The 24,841-nt window shown below is 34.0% G+C and overlaps 1 pseudogene; it reads right to left on the reverse strand.

Annotated features, from left to right (window-relative positions):
* Positions 1-3,020: 3,020 nt before the first annotated feature.
* LOC100919880 lies at positions 3,021-12,135 on the reverse strand (annotated as a pseudogene).
* Between the last annotated feature and the right edge of the window lie 12,706 nt (positions 12,136-24,841).

Genomic DNA, 24,841 nt, shown 5'->3' on the forward strand with positions numbered 1-24,841 from the left:
CTGTCTCCTTTCCACCTGCCTTTTAACGAATATTTTTTAGTCAGCCAAATGTGAAGAGAACACTATATCTCCACAAAAGGAGGAATATGTGCCTTCAGTTTACTGTATTCTGAGATATTTATAGAACATTTAAAGAAGATTTTTTGACAATAGCAAAATAGGGTTCTTTGAGAAGTAGTTATTTAAACCCCCTGCTGAATATATCCTGACAAAAATTAGAGAGTTTTATTAATTAGCTCGCCTGAGGAGAGAATTGAGCCCTGAGTCACCACACTGTGTGCCAAAATAAGTTGAAATTTTCAGACTTAGTCTTTTTCATGTAATGTCCTTTTAATTAGAGAATCCCCCATGAAAAAGTCATCTAGTCACTATAAATGAAAAGGAAATTCTCTTATGGCATGAATTCAGGAGAAATCTATACAAATAATCACAGGGAGAAACTATTGTCACCTAATATAATCTTCCCTCACTTAAATCCCCAGGGCTTTAGAGAAATTAGTTTGAACTAACAACTTTAAAAAAATATGGATATCTGACATAAATTTCCTTGGTAGCTACAATGATTCTTGCCACCATTGGCTGTTGCACAAAGTGGAGCCATTATTTCCAGAAAGGTAAAGCGTGTGGGGCAAAGGATAGAACATTTCCCCAAGCTCCTGCAGATGATATTTCTGGCCAAAACATACCACAATTCTGATGAGTCTCATGACTGCCACACACTTTTAATTTCCTTTCAAATAAAAGATATCTGATGCTGTCATATATAAATCGAGTGCTCTGACATTTTAGATACATAAGATACTTTTCATTTCATTTGCATTTTAAAGGTCTGAGTAATTTTCCTCTCTGATGCAGCTTAACCCACATTTTCTTCATACCTCACACATCTACTCATCCAAAACTGCATCTCTTATGAAAATTCCCTCTTAAGCTGTGACTTTCATGTGTCTTTTAGATGGCTCAGCTTCCCTGCAGCTCATGCCCTGCCTGTTTTCCCAAGAGCTCTCCTCCCACTTGGCAAGATGAAAGTCTTCTCCCCTCCAATCAGTATCCACTTCTGTCTGCTTTCATGCTAATGAAAAATAACTTAAGGACACAAAAAATAATTTGGTATCAAAACTTGTTCTTGGGCTGACATAATACCATTTCATCCAGGGACCTTTTTGATTATCATAGGAACTTCACTCCTATTAAAAAGAAAAATCTACAGCTTATTTCTTTCTGCAGTATTAATCTTCTTACAAAAGTAGCTTCCACTGGTCAAAAATCTTATAAAATCATCTTTTATGGCAGTATCATTAATCCAGTTATTTTTTCATATTTTTCTCTTCTTAGCTAGATAATAACTTTCTTGAAGGCAAGGGCAATATCTTATATTTCTTTTATATCTTCCCTCCTTCTCAGACATACAATTCAAAAATTAAAAAAAAAATACTTGGCCATGGAAAAATGCTGTGAATTTTGCTGTATTCAATTATCATTTAGCCCATTGGAGACAGAAAAATTTTATATTATATCAACACTCTAAATAGAATTGAGACATGCATTTGTTTACTGCTTAGGTTTACAAAGTATGTAAAATATTGGTTATATCAGTGGTTTCCCTAAGAACAAGCAAGGGTTGAATCATTTAAACAAGAAGCAAGCAAGCAGATTTAAATCATTATCACGAGGGGCAGGGTGGGAGGGTATGGCATTAATATCAATACCAAAAGCTAATGGAGTTTTATTCCCAGTCACTGTGTTAGGCTCAGGACCAGCAAAAAAAAAAAGTCCATAAAACTGAGTTTGTACCTTCAAGCATTTTCATTGTGGTAGGAACTAGAATATAGTCCCCAATACTTGAATGAATTTGTGTTCCTGCTGTCTTAGGAACTTCCTTTAACAGTGTAGACTACAATCCATCTGCCTTTAATCTTGGCAAGTCAAGATTATATGATTATAGAATAAGAAAATTTGAACTGGAATATCCTGAGAAGCCATCTAATCCAACTTTTTTTTTTTTTTTACAGAAAAGGAAACTGGGTCCAAGGATGTTTAAAACCACACAGCATCAGGATAGGTATAGTAATCTAGGGCTCTGATTTCAGAACCCCTTTTTACTAAAACAATGCATAAGAATTTTTAAAATTGCATATTTTCAGCATAAGTGATATAAAGAATAATAGAACAATAGACCTAGGATTACAGAATTTTAAGATTATAGGTTATGGACATCAGAATCTATCTACTTCAATCTCATCATTTACAAATGAGGAAACTGAGGTGCAGTGAGATTAAGTGATGTGCATAAGGCCATACAAAATCAGAGACAGGATTTGAACCCAAATTTTCTGACTCTGGAGCCAAGCTTTTCCCAGAAAGAAAATGTGTATTTTTTTAAAAATAGCAATATAAGGTAAGATGGATGAAGTGCAAGTGGTAAATACTCCCAATGTTCATATTAAAAAGAGATGTCTAAAAGTGGGGCAGTCCAGGAAGTAATGATTTTTTTTTCTGTTCTAAAATTATGTTTTCATTTCTTACCACAGAATATTTTAAACAATTTTGAGTTGCAAATTAAAAGAGGGAAATGGAATAAAATATAACCATTGAATCTATTATTCAAACTATATATATATTTGCTGAGGCAATTGAAGTTAAGTGACTTGACTGGGTCATACAGTTAGGGAATGTTAAGTGTTTGAGGTCATATATGAACTCAGGTCCTCCTGACTTTGGGGCTGGTACACTCTCCACTGCACCACTTAGCTGCTCCCCAAGGAATATTTTTTAAGCTTTAAAAATTGCATCAGTGTTATGCTATGCAAAAAAAAGTTGAACAACCTACATCTATGTAAATATCCTAACTAAAATGTTACTGGTTGTGCTATATGAATCTACTTCAGTGAAGAAACAATGGTTTCACAAAAGAAAACTTTTCTCTGTACTGAGTTAAAAATTATTATTATTATTATTTAGCACAATCAGGATGACATCTGCTCCTATATGGAAAAAGGATAATAATTTGGGCACCCAGATCAGCCAAGTGTAGTGATCTGAAAGTCTTCATTGATCTTTATAATGTCAATTGAGGACAGTGTTTCCATTCAATGATAAAAATCAAAAGGCTGGTGTCCATCCACAAATACTCTAAATCATAGATGTTCGTAGAGAATTTTCACCCTAAATGGTTGGTCTGGGATGAAAGGAAAATAAGGAATTGCTGATTGTTCTTCATCTCTTTCTCCTGATATGCATGAATTTCTGAGCAGTTACATATCTGTAAATACTGAAAATATTCAATGGCCACATCTGCAGGAGGGTTTTTGGAGTTCCCACTTGTCAAACTGATGTGGAAACTCTGAGGATTGATGTGTACAATCCCCATCACTAAGATCTTCTTACCCGGCTTTGTCCCATGTTAAACATGCCCACAAAATAATACCATCAGTCTTTGAAAGTACACATCTGTTTGGATAGGAGATCCCAAGGAGTTGATCAAATGTCCATCCTCTAATTTCAGTACCTTATATCTACTGACCAGCGATCACATCATCTTGTTGCAAAGCCCAGGCTGTGCAATAAGATAACAGGAGGTGGAGAGTGGGGAGGAAAGGGGGAATGGTAAAGGGGGGGAAAAGGGCCAGGAGAGGATATCTGACTTTTGCTGCCTGGGGAAGGGGGAAACCCAGGTTCAGAGTCAAGCTCCTGTGCTTTATTGCTGGGGTTTCTGCAGTCACAAGGCTGGCCTGTGCCCGAGGAATACTTTGTTAGGGATGATTCAGTCATAGAGGAAGGCTCTGTAGTCACTGTATCATATTGGTTCTCATCCTAGCTAAACTGTCCACCAGTGATTTTGGTACAATTGTCATTTGTTTCCAGTTTCCTTATTTTCCTTCCCTTTACAGATGGGCCAGAATAAAATAATGATCCGCAACTCTACCCCATTCCATTTTTCAGACATGGGCCAGTTTGCCTCTCCTTAGGGAGCCTGGGCATTCTACTCAGAGGTTTGACCTTACTGGTATTGGACTTACTGAAAATGCCCAAATTGCTTTAACCTTGCTATATAGCTCAGCATTGAGGAACCTGGATTTTAACCTAAGTTTTCATATTGTTTCCTTACTCTAAATCTTGCTGCATTCTTTTACTATGCCATCTCATGAAGTGAGAATCAAGAATGAAGCTGGATTCTAAGTGGAAGAGTTGAGGAGGAAGGGATTCCTAGGCATAGAGGGCAGCCTGTGCATTGGTATTAAAGACAGGAAATGGAATTCAGAGTCTGAGGAAAAGCAAATACAGCAGTTGGGTTGTTTCTGCAATACAAAAATAAGTGATCTCTGATAATTCTATATGCCAGTAACTGAAAATGGACACTATTAAGAGTGGGGCAGTAGAGCAAAGAATGTAAGGATCTGAATGCCAAAAAAATAAAAATAAATAAATACAGTTATTCCTTCCACATCTCGACTTTCCCCATCATGGAAAACCATATCAAAAATATCTTGAGGGCCAGCATAAGAAATTAAATGGGGATTTTAGAGCAGTTTTAGAAAGCTGTAGATGACTTAGAAAAAGTTTAGAAATGCATAAAATACATGTATATTACATAATATCAACATATATTATCTTTTAATATCATAATTCAGATTTCTTCTCTGGTACTAAGGGAGGGTCAAAAATTTTTACATGGATTTTCCAGATCATGGGGGCACCCACCCTTAAACCTCTTAATGTGGAAGGGATAACTATAAACATATATTCTATTTTTCTATCAATTGATTAAGGTGAATCTAGTAAATAGTCTATGGAGTTGCGGAGCTCTTCTCTTAAACATATTGAGTCTACCATTGTCCTACTCCACCCAATCAAAAGAAAATTTGGTAGATTGCTGCTATGAGCTGCCTGATTTCTTTTTGTTATCCATTCATGCACAACTAACTAGTAGTTTCTTTACTTGCAGGGGCCTTTCCATTAATACCTCATCTCCCATTGTATAGTGGCAGGATAAATAAGCCATTCAGTTTTTCTGATATTTTAGAAAGACAGGAAAATCAGGAATCCTGAGTTCTATCCCTGATTCTACCACTAATTTTCTGTTCTTAGACAGACTCAACCTCTGAACATCAGTGTTTTTATCTTTAAAATTTGGGACTTGATCATCAGCATTCTTATATATCACTAACAAAATCCAACAGTCAGAGTTACAAAGAGAAATTCCATTTAAAGTAACTACTGATAATATAAAATATTTAGGAATCTATCTGCCAAGGGAAAATCAGAAACTTTATGAGCAAAATTACAGACCACTTTTCACACAAATTAAGTCTGATCTAACCAATTGGAAAAATATTAAATGCTCTTGGATAGGGCGAGCAAATATAATAAAGATGACAATATTACCTAAACTAATCTATTTATTTAGCGCTATACCAATTAGACTCCCAAAAAACTATTTTAATGACCTAGAAAAAATAACAACAAAGTTCATATGGAAAAACAAAAGGTCAAGAATTTCAAGGGAATTAATGAAAAAAAAATCAAATGAAGGTGGCTTAGCTGTACCAGATCTAAAATTATATTATAGAGCAGCAGTTACCAAAACTATTTGGTATTGGCTAAGGAATAGATTAGTTGATCAGTGGAATAGATTAGGTTCAAGGGATAAAACAGTCAACAAATATAGCAACCTAGTCTTTGACAAACCCAAAGATCCCAGCTTTTGGGATAAGAACTTACTGTTTGATAAAAATTGCTGGGAAAATTGGAAACTAATATGGCAGAAACTAGGCATTGATCCATACTTAACGCCGTACACCAAGATAAGGTCAAAATGGGTTCATGACCTAGGCATAAAGAATGAAATTATTAATAAATTAGAGGAACATAGGATAGTTTACCTCTCAGACCTGTGGAAGGGGAAGGTCTTTATGACCAAAGCAGAACTAGAGATCATTACTGATCACAAAATAGAAAATTTCGATTATACCAAACTGAAAAGTTTTTGTACAAACAAAACTAATGCAGACAAGATTAGAAGGGAAGCAATAAACTGGGAAAATATTTTTACAGTCAAAGGTTCTGATAAAGGCCTCATTTCCAAAATATATAGAGAATTAACTCTAATTTATAAAAAATCAAGCCATTCTCCAATTGAAAAATGGTCAAAGGATATGAACAGACAATTCTCAGATGAAGAAATTGAAACTATTTCTAGTCATATGAAAAGATGCTCCAAGTCATTATTAATCAGAGAAATGCAAATTAAGACAACTCTAAGATACCACTACACACCTGTCAGATTGGCTAAGATGACAGGAAAAAATAATGATGATTGTTGGAGGGGATGCGGGAAAACTGGGACATTGATGCATTGTTGGTGGAGTTGTGAACGAATCCAACCATTTTGGAGAGTAGTTTGGAACTATGCTCAAAAAGTTATCAAACTGTGCATACCCTTTGATCCAGCAGTGTTACTACTGGGATTATATCCCAAAGAGATTATAAAGAAGGGAAAGGGACCTGTATGTGCACGAATGTTTGTGGCAGCCCTTTTTGTAGTGGCTAGAAACTGGAAACTGAATGGATGTCCATCAGTTGGAGAATGGCTGAATAAATTGTGGTATATGAAAATTATGGAATATTACTGTTCTGTAAGAAATGACCAACAGGATGATTTCAGAAAGGCCTGGAGAGACTTACACGAACTGATGCTGAGTGAAATGAGCAGGACCAGGAGATCATTATATACTTCAACAACAATACTAGATGATGACCAGTTCTGATGGATCAGGCCATCCTCAGCAACGAGATCAACCAAATCATTTCTAATGGAGCAGTAATGAACTGAACTAGCTATGCCCAGAAAAAGAACTCTGGGAGATGACTAAAAACCATTACATTGAATTCCCAATCCCTATATTTATGCACACCTGCATTTTTGATTTCCTTCACAAGCTAATTGTACAATAATTCAGAGTCTGATTCTTTTTGTACAGCAAAATAATGTTTTGGTCATGTATACTTATTGTGTATCTAAGTTATATTTTAATATATTTAACATCTACTGGTCATCCTGCCATCTAGGGGAGGGGGTGGGGGGGGTAAGAGGTGAAAAATTGGAACAAGAGGTTTGGCAATTGTTAATGCTGTAAAGTTACCCATGTATAAATCCTGTAAATAAAAGGCTATTAAATTAAAAAAAAAAAAAAAGAAAAAAAAATAAAATTTGTGACTTGAATTAGGTGATGTAAAAGATGTAAAGGTATGAAGTATTTTTCTTGTATATTTATAGGGAGTTTTATATTTTCTCATTCCTAGCCTACACAAAGACCAGACCAAGTGAGATACATATGTAAAGTGCTTTGCAAACCTTGAAATGATGTTAATATATTAGTTATTATAACTTTCATTATAATTACCTGGAGTCAGAAGAGCTAGATTTCCGATCTTAGATCTTCAACTTACTATCAAGGTGACTCTGAGCAAATCACTTAACTTCTGCATAAAGTTTCCTTCTCTACATAGCAAGGGGTTCATTTGACTTTCAGCTCTAAATCTATGATGGCTGCATGATTATATAACTAGTTAATATCTAAGATCCCTTCCAGATCTAAGTTCAGTATTTAATTTATGGACTCTTTGGCATACTTGCAGTTTGACTGGTTGACCAAAGGGACCATTTGGAGCTGTTTATTAAAAGTATACAGATGGCTTTAGGGAACAAAAGTAGCAAAGGATCAAGCTAAAATTCCATTTAACCAAAGATCCCTTATGGTAAAAAAAAAAAAAAAAAAAAAAAAAAAAATCTGATAATTTAAAAATGTGTGTGTATGTGTGTGTGTGTGTGTGTGTGTGTGTGTGTGTGTGTGTGTTAAATAGTCCCCAGTAAGAAGCATTCAGGCATTTCTGATCAAAAACTGCTGTTTGTACTTAGCCTTGTGCAGCTTACTGATAAAACTTTTATGCAGTCTTCTAGGTCTATGAGCCCCCAAAAGTCAAGGAGTTCCTTGAGTTTGGGATGATGTGGAATAAGCATACCAGAAGGGGATGTGACAATAAGAAAAATTATTCTGACAACTTGATATGAAGCACCAATGAGTTGTACCTCTGAACTAAATATTATAATTTTCTTATCTTTCCAAAAGATTTATATGTTTGCATCTGTTAGGCTGTTTCCCTGACCTTTTTTCTCCAAGATAGCAAAGTAACTTCAAAAATTAAATTCCAAGACTGAAAATGTGTTAATTTGGGAGAGAAACGTCTAATACAAACAGTCCCCATTTAAATAATGGGTTTAGGGGCAGCTAGTTGGTGCAGTAGAAAGAGCACCAGCCTTGAAGTCAGGAGGACCTGAGTTAAAATCTAGCCTCAGACAATACTTCCTAGCTGTGTGACCCTGGGCAAGTCACTTAACCCCAATTGCCTCAGCAAAAAAATAAATAAATAAAATAATCGGCTTTTTCAAAATATTCATTTTTAAGTCAGTTGTTTTAAACTACAAATGTATTTTCTTCTTGAAGAGATGTTAAGCACTATGATCAAATCCACAGGCTAACCCACAACACCTGTTTTGCTCACAATGTCATTGTAGATGACTTAACAAGCATTTATTATGACACAAAGGAAAAGCAGTTGTGAGTTTCACCTTGGAACCCAAGTTCATAAGATATATAGCTTGAAGGTTACTTAAAAATAATCTAGAAAATACCTCTTATAAGTTTTATAATTCATTCTTTCTTATACCATATTGCTATTCTATAACATTCGTATGCCATACTATTTTAAGCTTTTCTCAATTAATGGGCATCCATTTGCTAGCACAAAAATTTTTTCTGTGAACATGTTGTCGTAGGGGGCTTTTATTTAAGTACCCTTTCTACTATCTCACAGTATTTCCCTATTTTCTCTACATTCTTTATTGGAAATAGCAGCTACATTCATTCCAGCAAAAATGAACACTAAGTATTAAATATTTGTTTGCCATGTACCAGGTACTGTGCTAGGTGCTGGAGATGTATACAAAAAAGCCAGCCCTCAAGAAACTTACATTCTAATGGGGGAAGCAACACACATGCCAGTGGTCTGTACATGTGCACACACACACATACACACACCCCTAACCATCATAGCCACAATTCATGCAAAAAAAAAAATTAACTTTGAAGAGCAGTATAAAACAACTTGAGTGTGAAGAGGAAAGACTTTGTGGAAAAGGTAGTATTTGAACTGAGATTGAAAGAAAATAGGAATTACAACAAGTATATATGAAGAAAGATTGCATTTCAGGCATTAAGGTACTTAAATAGATAGTTAACAGAATTTCAAGCAAGAGGAACACCAACAAGGCAAGATTAGCTGGATAGTAGAGTGCATGGAATGGAGTTGTACATAATAAGATAGAAAAGGTAAGATGGGACTAGTTATAAATGACAAATAAAAGAGTTTATATTTGATCCTAGAAGTAATATGGAGTCCCTGGAATTTACTGACATGATCAACCCATATTTTAGGAAAATCATTTTACCATCTGACACATGGAAACGTCTCTAAGAAAAAACTGCTTAGGTTAAGATCACCCTAAAGTGTTTGAAGGAGAGGTCTCTAGTTTGAGTGTTGGAATTACAGTAGAGACAGATTTTGTAGGAGCCACTCAAGTAGCTGCAGTAATCCAATGAAAGGGGAGCTTCAAGAGCAGAGAGTTCCATGGGCACTTTACAGAGAAGTAGAAATTTCACTGGGGCAGGACAAAGCAGATGAGGCTTTGTGAGCTCTCTTAGAGTAAGAATCTGCCTTGCTTTTTCTATTTGTATTACTAACACATAGTTCTGTGCTTGGCACATAGTAAGTACTCAATCCATGTTTTTTATTCATTATATGTCAGCTATTATTATTAAGAGAAATCAGGCTTGAGTGGAAGTCAGCAATAAAACGAAGGTAGGAATACAGCAGTACTATGATAAATGTTTTAATAAAAAAAATTGTTTGGTTGTTAGGTTACCTATCCAAGTCATCTTATATGGATTGGTATAGCTATGTGAGTACAGAGTCAGAAATATAATATGAAATAAGAGATGTATAAGTTGTTTTCCTACTAACAATAAATATAAAACATGTTTAAGATATAGTGATTTGCTCTCCTCAGAATATTTTCCTTCATGTAGTAACATCAATTTTAGTAACGATTGATACAGGTTGTTTTTCAATTCCTTGTTACACATTGCTCAGCATAAGTCAAGTACCAGTCATTGACCTTGGGAAATGAGGAAAATAGCCCTTTCCTCACTTACATACACAGTGGTATTCATCAATTTGAAAAGGCTTCTATATTAGACCCATAGGATCAGTAATAGTATAAGGTATAAATTCATATATATGTTACATAATTAAATATTAGTAAATTTTTAAATTATTATTAGAAATAGATTGAAACAGACTAAGTGGCATTTACTTCCGTCCCATAATTTGCAAGTGTGTAGGTATTAGTGATGATGATTTAATCTGTCTGTACTTGGGCAAGTCACTTCATTTCTGAGTTTCATAAGCCTTAATTGCTTTATTAGAAAAATAGAAATGATAATACTGTAGAGGATTTCTAGAAACAAATGATCAAGATCTAGACTCAGTGAAGAAGTTCAAAGGATTATAGTCTTTACCAGTAGAGAAAGTATCCACATTAATAGCATTCATGTAAGCACTGAAGTTACAGATATTTACTTTATGGTTGTAAGATAGTGCATGCACTTTTTAACTGAAAAGTGCTTAAATAAATATTATTGTTAGTATTGTTTCCCAATAGCATGATGTCCCAATAGCATGATGAGTTTAGAAGCATAATGGACAGAGATCTTCCCTCAGAGCCACTAAAATTTAGGCTCAGATTTAGGAAAATTACATACTGGCTATGTGAATTTGAGGAAGTAACTTTGCCTCTCAGTGGTCCAGATTCTAAGTTTTGTGAGGGTGGGGTGTTCCTCTCAGACTAGAAATTTAAGAGTTGTTGCTGACCTCCATTTACCAAAAGATAATTCTCATCTGAGAATTCCCTATGCTGATGAAACCAAAGTCTATAATGAGTTTGTACTGACCTATTTGAGCTCTTTTATTCTGCCTCCCTTATGACAATCTAATATTAGGGATCTAAACTGTGGTCCCATCATGGAAAAGAAAAGGTGTGTCTGTTTTGTTCACCTATACATATAGCTGTACATATATACATACACTTTTTTTTTTGTGTGTGCAATCCCCATACAGTACACACACACACAGGACAGTGACCACTTTTGCATTCAATCCAGTTTAAAGATACAACCTGGGTACAGTGAAAAGAAGGCTAGCCTTTGAACTGGAGAAATTAGATTCAATCCCATCCAGTTCCACTAGTCAGTAGTTATATGACAGTTAATGAGGCATTTTAACTCTCATAGCCTCAGTTTTCTGAGGGGTAATAATACTTATACTTCCCACTTCATATGATTGTTTTGAGAAAGTGCTTTGTAATTATTAAATTGCTATAAATAATGTAATTAAGTGAAGCTCTGATCTCTCTCTCTCTCTCTCTCTCTCTCTCTCTCTCTCTCTCTCTCTCTCTCTCATTCTCTCTCCACCCCCCTGCCAAAAATGTAATATTGTAGTATTGTGTTATCTTTCACTGCTGCCTATCATGGAAGGCAGAATGTTTCTTGTTTCAATCTTTGGTTTCTTTTCTTTGCAGACTTTGAATTTTTATAGAAAGAAATTTGGTTTGTTTTTCTCTCTTTTGGCTCACACCATCAATGCACACACAGTACTTGTTCCCTTCACCTCCCTCCCACCTACTCCTCACTTGTGCTTTCAGGAAGCCTGCTGCTGTCTTTATGTAAATTCAATCAAACCTCATTGAATTATTCCTAACTGCTGAGGCAACAATAAGTAGTGAAATGCTTACATCCAGGACCTGAGAATCAATGGGCTCATTCTTCCAGTCAAAATCTACCTCTCAGCATATGCGGAGGCAGGTTTGATTTTAAATAGAGGGATATGAAGAGATAAGGAAAGGAGCACAGTTCACTGAAGAAATACAAAGATGTAGGAAAGCAAATGGACACATAGAAATGAAAATTATACCAACTTGAATAGGCTCACACTGTCTTTCTTTAGCAAGGATGGCGTCATGAAGGATCTCATATTCCTACCTTTAAAGAGAAGAAGATCAAATGGCCAATTCATTTTGCTGAACAAAGAAGATGAAAGGAGTAGGAGAAAGACAATGTGAGAAAGATTAAGGAAGTTGCATTGGAGAAAATGATACACAATTTTACATTGTGGTTGTACTGAACCATTTCAATATAATGGCCTGGGAATCATGAAACCTGTCCTCTAGATCCTGCTCAGCCATTATTTGGCTGTTTGCATTTGGCCAAGTCAATTAGTCTTTTTGGGATTGTGTAAAGTGAGACAGATGAATAAAGATTATAGATTGAAAGTTAGAAGTAACCTTCCCTACCCCACCATTATCATTTTACAGATGAGGAAATGGAAGCCTAGAAAAATAAATTTGACCAAGGTTAGATAGTTCAAAAGTATTAGCAGTAAAATTTGAATCTAGGACTTCTTACTCAAATCCAGTGCTCCTTCTACTGTACCTCTCAACTAGACTAATGACCTCCTAACTCTAGTAGTGTACAATTTTGAGCAGAGCCAATTTTGAGCAAAATCATGAAATAAGTAAAGTTTGTTTTCATCAGCCTTACATTCCCTTTTCTACAACCACAAGAACATTATGCTCATTCACTAAAAACTCCATTTCATGCTCTCTCTCTCCTCTGTCAAAGTCTACTTTAGGAAAAGTTGTAATAAACTAATGTGGAATTCTGAGTGTTAAAGTTTAATGTTCTCTTTCTTAGGGTATCTATGACTTAAAAAAGATAAAATACATCCAGATCCCTACTTTTTAAAGGAATATGATTCTCAAAGTGAAATTTCTAGTAACAGGAGTGAAGACTTATTTTGATGAAGGACCTTCTCTGAACTGCTCATACAACCAGTCCTAGGAACATATATAAATTCTGCCTTTATAACATTCCATCACATTCCTAAACTCCCCAGGCCTCATTTATTGACCAAATGAAGAAAAGGGAGAAAAGGTCTCTTAGTTCCATAATTCCTGTTGATCCAATTGGGATATGTATCTTTATCTGATATCAAAAGAGTAATTTTTACTCAAAAGGTTTGTCAGGTTCTTGATCAATGGAAGATTGAAAATAATGGGTGATCATTATTCTTATATTGCTCCTCGTTTCCAACAATGGTAAACATAAACAAATACAATTATCTATATTGTTATTTGGCTTTAAAAACCATAATCCCAGTCACAAAATCCATTGGTAAAGGATTCTCTCCTTATAGATGGAGATCAATCCCTTGCACCTATATGAGGGGTGGTACAGAGTGGGTGAGAGTAGAATAAAGGAGTTTCTTCATCTTCTTAATGATTTGAGAGTCTTTGCAGTCTTATTTGAACATTTTTTGACACTTCAGAGTTGTTTCAGGCTCAATAAATCACTTTGGGCACTTCTGGCTTCCAGGTTTGAGAAGGAAGATGGAAAAAACAGTCCTAATTCAGATTACTGAAAGAAAATACTCTGGGAGGAAGATTATATGAGAATATTTGACAGTCATCAGTATGTCCCTATCCCGACCTTGCTACACTTTGGAGAGTTTTCTCTTAGGTGAGAACTATGATTGTCTCTCTCTTTCCTTCTCTTTCTCCTTTCCTCTCTCCCTTTCTCCTTTCTCCTTTCCCCCTCTCTTTCTCTTTTTCTCCCCGCTCCTCTCTCTCTCCTTCCCTGTTCCAACTTCCTGCTTCATTTCCTGGCAGGAATTTAAGTTTCTATTGCAAGAAGAGAATAGGAATGACCATATTGCCTCCCTTTAAGCCACACAATAACCCTCATTGCAAGATGTGGGATATGAACTTTGTGCCATATAATAATTATCAAGTTATTCAGTGCAGTTGGACTAGATAAGATGTATAGAGACAGTCCATGTTGAAAATGACACAAATTTGAGAATCTCAAGGATTCTTAGGTTTTTGCAGGAGAGAAAAGTAACAAAACCATGGGGTGGGGCAGCCAGAATTGAGTCATTGAGGTTGTGCAGTTTCGAGAATGACTGAAGTCAAGAAAATCTGAGTTCAAATCCAGTCTTAAATGCTTTCTAACTATGTGATCCTGGGCAAGTTACTTAATTTTTCTCATTCTTCTCAATGGTGAATGGATAATGATAGCATTTACTTCCCAGGACTGATGTGAGGATCAAATGAGATAATATTTGTAAACTGCTTATACAGTGCCTGGCACTTAGTAAAGGCTTAATAAATGCTTGGTTCCTTTCTTCTTTTCTATTAATATCACAATAGGTTATATATACATTTTTACCATCACACATTTGACTGAATTATTGTTTGTTAATAAGGAAAAAAAAGAAATATTTGATTGGGTAGAACATCACCTTAAAAACTTGTTCAATGTGACCACTTCCATGTATGTCAAAAGTACACAGAGTATCTTGAAAGATGTTAGAAAGTCTACTATGTGTTTGTGATGGAATATTTTTGTTCTATGGGAAATGATGATCAGGATGCTCTTAGGAAAAACAAAAAACAAACACAACAATCTGAAAGTCCTCCATGAATTCAAACTAAGTGAAATATACTGTATCCAAAGTTATAACAATGTTCTGGGATTGTAACTGTAAATGAGTTTGCTGTTCTCAGTAGTACAATCATTCATAACTACTCTGAAGGATTATGATGAAAAATCCTCTTCATACCCAGAAAAGGAACTTATTATGTCTGAAAATACATTTAAATATTCTCTTTTTCTCTATATTTTTTTTAAATTGATTTTTTTTGAAGGTTTTTATTTGCATCAGGGTGGGAGACCTATGTTTTCTTTTACAACTTAATTTCTGAAAATGTTTTGCATAACTTCATATGTGGTTTCTTAATTGTGGATAGGAATAAGGGAGAAAACCTAGAACTCAAAAATTTTAAAAACATGTAAAAATTATTTTGAATGTAACTGGGGAAAATGTTAAATAAATAAATCAAATACACACACAAAAAAGAAAGTTGTTAGAAAATAAAGATGTCCCCCTGCATGTTGAGTGAACTCCTGGTGGTACATTAAAGGGAGGCTATGGACAAGAAAATTTAAAGGGAATGTTTCTTTCACTTATTTCTAGATGAAAGGAAAAATTGAAATAAACTACTTTTCCTTTGTGGTTCATTTCACTTCTACTTTTATCTGTTGAATATTTGCTGTTCTTGCTTATCCCTTCCCTGGTGATAAGGAACAGGCTTATAAAAACAATTGAGTGTTACCAATGGCTTGTTAACTTACATTAAACACAGCTGCTCCCAAGAACATCTGATTCATAGGCAGGAGTCAGAAATGGCAGGTATTCTTAGAATAGCCCCCAAAGTGATGAGAGGAAGGTAAAGTGAAGGGGGCAAAATTGCTACAACCCCTGATTTTCATGAGCTCTGGATTTGACACCTTTGCCAAAAACAGGAAGTATTAACAAATTCATAACTATCAGCAGTCTGATATTTATATTTTATGTCCTGATCAACTTTCTCATCTCCAAATAAAGCCATTTTTAAGAGCCTTCACTGGACATTCATTATTTTATTGTGACATCTATAAGCAAAATGTGTTATCAAGACAACTCATTCTGTTTCATTATAAATTGCAAAGAACTTCAAAGTTGTTTGTAAAGTTCAAAGACAAGCTGTCAAAAAGCAAATAGTGGTCCTCTTTTACTCTCTTTATCATTCATTAAATTAGGTCATAATCATCAATAAGCACTAACAAATGAGTGATTTTTTTTATCTTTACCAAATCTATTTGAGAATGATTTGCGTCTGTCTCAAGATTATCCTTAATGAAATTTTTAGAAGAGACAGACTTCCATGAACAATTTTGTAGAGTAGACTACATCTTTAAGTTAAATACATGTGATAATTACACAAATGAAGCTATACTGTCATAATTATAAATGCAATATCTCAACAATTCTAAATCCAAACTGTAAAATCTAGAGTTCCGTCAGTGTAATTAAACGTTAAGAATATTTTCTCCTTCAACCTAAGAATCTAATTTTTATTGTCACTGCATTAATTGCCTGTGCTTAACCTAGTGTTTCAGTATCCACCATGATCACACTACCTTTAAGAAATTGGAGAATGGAGAGAACAAAAGTATATAGAGTGGACAAAACAGGGTGGAGGGAAATACAGAGTTGGTAATCATAACAGTTAATGTGAATGGGATGAACTCTTTCATAAAATACAAGCATAGCAAAATAGATTAAAAAACAAAATCCTACAATATTTATTAACAAGAAACACATTTGACACAGAGACACACATATGAAATAAAGGTAAAAGACTAGAAAAGAAATAATCCATAATTTCATCCAAAAAAATGACAATAATGAGACAATATACCAAAACTTTTGGGAAGCAGCCAAAGCAGTCCTTAGAGGAAATTTTATATCTCTAAATGGTGACATAAATAAAATAAAAAATGAGATCAATGGATTAGGGATACAAACTAAAAAAATCTAGGAAAAAAAAATTAAGAAAGAGGAAAATGTTTCTCACTGTTCCCACTCCCAGTCTTCTTTATGAACATACTTAAAGATACAAAACAAATAAAGATCCCACTTTGTTCAAACCTGCCTTGGGTGAAAGCACTATTGACTCACCTGGGACTTAATAGGTAAACTAGAATGGAAAGGATTTAAGATTTTAGTTTACATAATGACACCAGTTCCAATTTTTTTCCTGAGGCAATTAGGGTTAAGTGACTTGCCTAGGGTCACATATCTAGGAAGTGTTAAGTGTCTGAGGCCAGATTTGAACTCCTGTCCTCCTAACTTCAAGGCTGGTGCTCTATCCACTCACCACCTAGCTGCCTCCCCCCACCCCCACCACCACCCTCCTTCCATTTTTTGAAAAATATATTCATCAACCTAAAATGAGTGGTATGAGTAGAGCATAACAATCAGCATAACATTAATAAAATTTGGGTTCTATTCTTGGTTCCTTCACTCACATTTATGATATAATTTGAGTTAAATTGTGTGATTATTATTATACCCTTCTCTAACATGAAAGTAATCCTACATAATATCTGCAGGAGCAGTTTCTTGGTTGTATCTCCACAGGAGAGACTTCCCAGAAAGTGGGCAGTAGCCTGAAAGTTTTGATATTCCAGAGGTCTTTGGATTCAAGGTCTTGGGTTATATTCCTCAAGTACTAAAGGAAAATGGTTAAGGTGGTGGTGATTTGACTTGTCTAGCACATTCTGTTTCTTGGCAGCTGAGTGGAAGTTGGTAGGGATAGCTGGTACCTTCTCCATACAAGATGCTTCCTCAGATAATGGTTGTAAGAGCTGGACTAGAAACAGGACTGTTGGTCTGGGGGATGCTGCTACTTTCTAGGTCCTTGTTCTTATCTGAGGTGTGAGTGGCAGTTGGTTCATAGTTACTATTAATGATAATGAGGAAGGTGGATCCCCTCTCCATGAGATTTCTCCTTTCAATAATGTCTGTGAAGGCTAGCTTAGAAAGAGGTCTAATGGGTTGGGAGAAAGGCACTGCTATTCCCAAAGCCTTTGGGTAATGTCTCTATTATAGTGGAAAAAGTGATAATTGTCTTGGCTGGAAGATTTCTAACAAATGGAAACTCATTACTTCAAAAGGAAATTCAGTCCATGAAAAGACACAATTCTTATAACTTCATCTTTATATTGAGCCAAAAGTTATCTCTGCAATTTCCATTCAATCTTATTTTTCTCCTCTGAGGCTTCTAATTAGTCTTTTCCCATATGATAGACTTTAAATTGCTTGAAGACTAGCATTATGTTCCCATTTAGTCTTCTGTTCTTCCCACTAAATATTCCCAATTCATTCAATTGATTCAAATGTTATGGTTTCTGTTCTCCTCACCACCATCTTCTTCCTGTTCTTCAGCTTGTATCTTGAGCTCTTTAATCAGTAAATCAAGAAACACTTAAAATAGACAAAATGAAACTGCCCATGCTCTCGAGGAGCTTACATTTTACTGGGGAAAACAGCACAAATAAATATAAACAAATACAAAACAGCTGTGAAAAAAATGTAAAGTGATTTTGGTGGATAAATTAAGCAGAGAATAGTGTTAGACCTGGAAATCAAGAAGTCTTCAGTTCAAATCTAATTTCAGATACTTATTACCTGGATGACGCTGTTCAAGTCCCTAAACCTATATTGGCCTCAGTTTTTTTTTAATCTGTAAAATGTAGAAAATAATAGCTGCTATTACCTAGGGAAGAACAAAATAAATTGTTTGTAAAATATTTTGTACACTTTAAAGTGCTATATAAATGATAACTATTATTATTGTTGTTGATATTGTTATATTAGTAATATAATTGTAGAGAGGGTAACAATCTGGTATCTGTTAGTATCTGGTGGGATCAGAAAAGGTTTCTGTCAATTCTTCTCAGAGAGAGAGGTGAGAGGGGAATATATCTAGGCATGTGAGATGGGAGGTAGAATGTCTTATCTGAGGAACAATAAGAAGGCTGATTTGGAATATGAGTAAAGAGGAATTATGAGTAATAAAATTAGGAAGAAAGGTTAGATTCAGCTTGTAAAGGACTTTTACATGTGACAGAGGAATTTGTATTTTACCCTAAAAGCAATAATGATCAATCACTGGAGCTTTTTGATCAGAATGATGTGATGAGACCTGTGTTTTAAGAATATCATTTTGGAATTAAAGAGGGCAAAGACATGAGGTAAAAAAGACCAATTGGGAGATTATTGCAATAGTCTAAGCAAGAAGTGATGAGCTTTTTATGGACAAGACCCAATAAATAGCAAAAGCTTGACAATGCTCAGGAAAGTCATAACTGGTGATGATACCTTGAAGAGAGCACTGATAACTCCAAGTAACTGTGTAAGGGCTAATCAGTTCAGTTTCACATCAATAAAGAAAGACCAGGAATGCAGGAATCCATGAAGGCGTATAAAAGTAGCATGATCGATCAGACAAATCTTAAGTAGATATGAAGCCTGTCAAAACTAAGTTGTGTTTAGCTGAAGTTGTTGTTCTTAGATATTATTGTTGAGATATCTGGAATGCTTAATAACAAAAGACTACTACTCAACAAAAGCATGGGGAACATCTGAAGTTGAAGGAAAATCAATATCCTATTTTGTTGATATATCACCTTATTGTTTATTTTTGTTATCCTCTCCTGAGATCCAAAATTGATTGGTAACTGCCAGTTCTCTTCCACTAGACTTTTTGAGTAATAGTTATTAAAGCTGATCACACAACTAAGAGAGAAACTGTAAAGCAATTTAGTGATTTTTCCCCATTTATTCAATAGTCATCTATTAAGAATTTTCCTAATGAAAGCATTGTATATGTGAGAGCATTGTTTAAGAGTCAAGTTAGGTATACCTAGGAAGTAGTATAACATTATGCAACATGAATACCAGTAACCATTTTTCTTTATCCTGTGAAGTGTGTGATTCTGGTTAGATACTGTTAATATGATGCAATGTAAGTTTCTTGAAACTCATGATGTCTATAAGTATACTACTTGTACAAATGATACTAGTTTTTATGCACATATCAAAAGAATTTGCAGAATGGTAGAAAGCAAGGAAATGAATAGAGAATTATGATGGAAATGATAAGTATTACAGTTATTGAGATGTAATGTAAAAACTGAAATCTTATCAATGGATTAATTCTAATGTTCTATTATTGTAGAGATCAATGGGATCAATAACAAATAATCTACCATAATTCATAAGAAGTGTTAGAGTTGTTGTGAGGCAACAGCTTTGTAATTATTAATGTATTATGTAAATTTGTGATATAGTAGAAAGAATTCTGGATCTGGATCCAAAAGGATTAATTAATTTAAATAGTGTCAGTATATATCTGTCCCCTGCCATATATTTATGAGACATTGGTGAAGTCATTTGTCTTATATTGAACACAGTTAAATGCACCTGAAATTAATCAGGACAATTCTCTTCTCAGTCCTATTCACCAAAAGAGGATCAAAATCATATGACAAAAAAGAAGACATGATCCACTATTAGTATTCTCATCAACATTGTTTACTACTACCATGTAGCAATGAGAAGTCTAGTATACAAACCAAATGGATGAGAAATTCCCCATAAATGGTCAAGTACTCCAGATGCTCTTCTTTGTAGATATCATTATATTGATAATATCAAGCTTCTTAACACAAAAAACCTTCTAAATGTGATCTACAACTAACACTTTTATTTAATGATACACAAAGGAAAAAAAATAAAGAATGACTATTGTTTCGGTCATACAAATTAGTTGAGTGACTGAATAGACAATAAGTAAAGCTAGTCCATCTTTTTTGAACAGTGTGAGTAGATAATAAATTGGGCCCACAATTGAAAAGAAGGAAAGTGAGTATACAATTGAAAAGAAGGGAAGTAGACTGGATTGCCATTGGGAATTTATTCAATTGCTTCTAATGAGATTCTTGAAGCAAAGGTCTATCTTTTTTCCAATAATACTATCTATTAGCAAGTTATGAAATTCCAATTTCCAGAGAATTAAGCTGAAATTTTCTCAAAAGGCTATGGAGAGATTCAAGGTGAGTGTGGATAGAAATAACATATTAACAATGGAGAATAGTGGTAGAAGTTGGATAAAGGATGTCATCAGAAATGTATAAACAAAAGAAAATAGATTATGTAATAAGAGTTTTGGAATAAATGATTAATGCAGGCCATCCATCATTATCCACACACTGTCAGGAAAACTAGAAGGACCAGCACATGAAGGGTAGACCCTCATGTCTATGGGGTATGGGGAATATGAACAAAAATTACACAGAATCAAAAGGCTTGTATAGGCTGCAATTTTTCTGATGGAGGTTTATCTAAATTGAAGCCTGATACACAGTACTTAATAAATGCTTGTTGATTTATTGAAGAAGTTACAGATCCATTTGATATCAAAATTTACATTATTGATGAGTAATCTATATATATTTGGGGTTTAAAAAATATCAACCAATTTTCAAGAAGTGGGGCAACAATAAAATTCACATATTTTTCTTGACCAGTGCCATTGTCCTTAATTTTCAGTCGTATATTTTGAACTATCATGGTACAACAGATAAAGAATTGGACTTGAAATCAACATAACTTGAAACCAGATCCCACTGAAAATAATTCCTAACCATATCACCTAACCACGTCACTTAACCTCTAAGGATCTCAATTTCCCTCATTTATAAAATAAAAGTGCCGGACCTGAGACTTCTAGGATCCTTTCACTCACTAAACCTATGAACCCATGATGGAAAATGGAGTTCATGGCTTTCTAATTAATTTATACTTAAGTCAGGACAAAGATATTTTATGTCCAAAACTTTTGTTTATTATAAGTGCATCTTAATGACAAGAAGCTGAGTTTGGCCAGCTGTAAATAAACATGAGTCCCAGAAGACACAAGTTTATTAAAATTCAGGAATGTAATGGTTTTTAAACTTCCCAACACTGACTTGTATGATGGGTTTTCTATATTTTAAGATACTAATCTGATTTCAAAGCTCATCAAGCTTACCTAACTATAATTAAGGTTGCTGGAATTTTATTCAATTTTCTCACTTAACTCAATCAAAATAGATGATGGATGTAGGTTTTAGTAACATTCAGTATAGGAACTAAAATGCACAAAAAACAATAGCACTGAGGAAAAGTCACCCAATTTTCTTTTAGATTTCAAGATAAACAAGATTAACACGACTTTCTCAGCCTGTGTCATCCTGTTTCAGAAAGGAAAGTCATTTTAGGTCACATCTTCATTATTTAAAGGAAGCTGCACTTTTTAAACCAAGCATCACTGTCCAAGGCAAACTTTGAAAAGGTCAAATGGAATTTAAGTTCATGATCCCTAGAGTTTCAGACTAAATAAAAACATAAGACAGAGGCAAAATGGATTCATTTATAGGAATACTAATTAGAAATCAAATGCAGAATAAAAACTAATCTATATACTGTTTCAGTGAAAGACTATAAATTCAAGTTGAGATAAAAATGTATGTCAATATAAATTCCAACACCTAGAACACCCAACTTGGAATACTTTCCCAAACATGATATACTTAGATGATTTTTCTTTTTTTTCTTCTATACATTTTTTTTTAATCTAAGACTAAAAAAAACTGCAGGCAAAATTTTCTGAATCAGGGCAATTTTTAAAAATTTGGTTTTGTTGTTACTGTTGTTTATTTTTTATTCCAAGAGTAAAAAAGAAGGAGAGAAAAGTGATAGGGGGAAAGGGTTTGGGAATCCGTATGAACCACCTATAATATGAGTCCATCCTTATTTCCATGACAAATTATTATCACCATCATCACCTCACCTTGTATAAGTTCTTAGCCATAATTCTAGTTATGTTTTTAAATGTAAATTTCTTTTTTTATCAGAGATTTAAATATGCTGTGACAAATGTGGTTATAAAAAAAGATACAGAATTTTTCTTGTGAAAATGGTGGAATGAGAGATTTTAAGGAAGGAGAAACTCCTTCCATATCCTTATATTAAAAAAAAAATTAGAAACACCAAATAGAAGAAAAACAATTAACAGCATATAAGATAATACAAGTTCAAAAAGCAAATGGGAGGTTTATAGTTTGTTATCTTTTTTAAAATATGGAAAAAATGAAAATAGTTAAAGTATGAAACATCATACAGATGGAAAAAGAAACAATATAAAATATCCCAATGCTTCTTCAAATGGAAAAATATTGTTTTCAAGGAATTTAAGTAAAAATTGGCACCAGCCTCCCTAAATCACAAAAACAAATAACAGAATTTTGTGGGAATTTTTTAACCTATGAGAAAATCTAAACCAGAATGAAAAGATGCTACAAAAGAATTGGGAGGAAGTAATTTGGGGAAAAGATCACATGGAAAAATCAATAGAAGTAACTAGTAACAAAAAATTAAATTGCAGAAAATGTAGATGCAGTAGCAAAACAAATCTTGAAAGTAGCTCACTTATTGAAAAATTTGGAACATATACAGGTGCAAGTGATAAACCTAAAAGATGTCAAGATAACCTCAAGATTAGTAACTCTCTCAAAATTTTAGAAAAACAAAAGAATGTGAACACTGCATTATAGAGCATTGTTCAACACTTCCAGACTTATCCAAAACAAAATAATGATATATAAAAGAAGGAATCTATAGGATCCTACAGGGAATAACTCAAAAGTCTATTCTCTCATACTTGTAATAAATAATTGTTGCTGTTATTGTTTGTCCTCAGTTCTTTAAGAGAACTAATGACACCAGACCAGGAAGGTTATGTCTTGACTTGCAAGTGAACTGAATTTAAGTGAAGCAGAACTGCACAAAGTTAGTAGCTTTAATCTCTTCTCCAATGTCCTCTGAGTCTAGTAATAAGACATAAGAAACGATGATTGGCAATGATGGTCTAAGATGGAGTAGGAGACCTTGGCCTTTTTAAACTAAAGTCTTTCTCAAGTCTCAATTTGTCTGAGGCATTGCTCATTGTCTCAATTGAACTATTAACTTACATTAAAAGTAAACACTTCTGCAAGTTAAGAGAAGCTGAAAATGGCATACTAAAAGATAAGTATCAGTAATCACAAATAAATTGAAACTTATAAATGCAAAATCTAGAACCATAGATAAGATATTCCAAATTGTCTATTTAACAAGACTTGGCTATATGAAGGTAAAAGATGAACATTTTAAGAAGCATCAGAACTTTTAAAAGTTTGTAGAAAGACACACATGTTTAGGAAGCTAGTGAGTAATAAACAAATCTTTCCAGGGTTAAATATAAAAATTTCAAAAATGTGTATTTTTCAAATCAAGACCAACCAGCTAGGTCCTTAATGTGAGAACTTTTGGAGTATTTTATTCATTTAATCACCAAATAATCCAGAAAACTGTTTCAGAAAGATAGTTCTGGGGTAGGGAGCATCAAAAAGAAAGATTATTTGAAGTTTATCATGTACAAAGAGACAGGCTAGACAAAGTATATAGTTAATAGTATAAGAATATATTACTTAATTTTGTTAAATTATCTGAATCTTAGCTCTGCCTATGATATCTGTGTGATGTTGTTTAAACCACTTAACTTGCATATAAGAAAAGAGAGGAATATATTTGGAAGTAAAGGTAATATAAAAAATTAATATCAATTAAAATCAGATAAATGTTCAATAGTATAAAAATAAATTTTGTTTTGAAAGTTTTTTTTCCTTAGTATATGAAAAACAGGTATCTTAAACAGTGAGATAATAATATATACAATGGACAAACAGTAAGATACTGGTCCTGAAAACAGGGGCAAATTAGAGTTACATTCACTGATCACTTCTCTTTGACACAGGCCTAAAACAATACTAAAATTGTGAAAATCCCTTAAAAAGATGTTCACATTCCGTGATAATGATATATACAAGGAAATCATTCGATATTATCCTTCAACTACTAAATTGACAGAAAAGAGGGGAAAAAATGATAGCATTTGAAGTAGACAGCTACAGATAGCTATTTTATTATATTGTTGGTGGGAGTAAAGAATAGGGCTCACCTTTGGAAAGGTAATTTGGAAATATACAGCAAAGATTAAAAAACTGATCATATCATTTGTAACACTGATCCTTCTACTAGGATTTAATCTAAATATATCAAGAGATTGTATCTCCATGCAAAAACTATTAGCAACTTTATTTATAAGAGCAAAAAATAAACAAATAGGGAATGATTGGGA

Source organism: Sarcophilus harrisii, chromosome 5, assembly GCF_902635505.1.
Source record: "Sarcophilus harrisii chromosome 5, mSarHar1.11, whole genome shotgun sequence".
Lineage (NCBI taxonomy): Eukaryota > Metazoa > Chordata > Mammalia > Dasyuromorphia > Dasyuridae > Sarcophilus > Sarcophilus harrisii.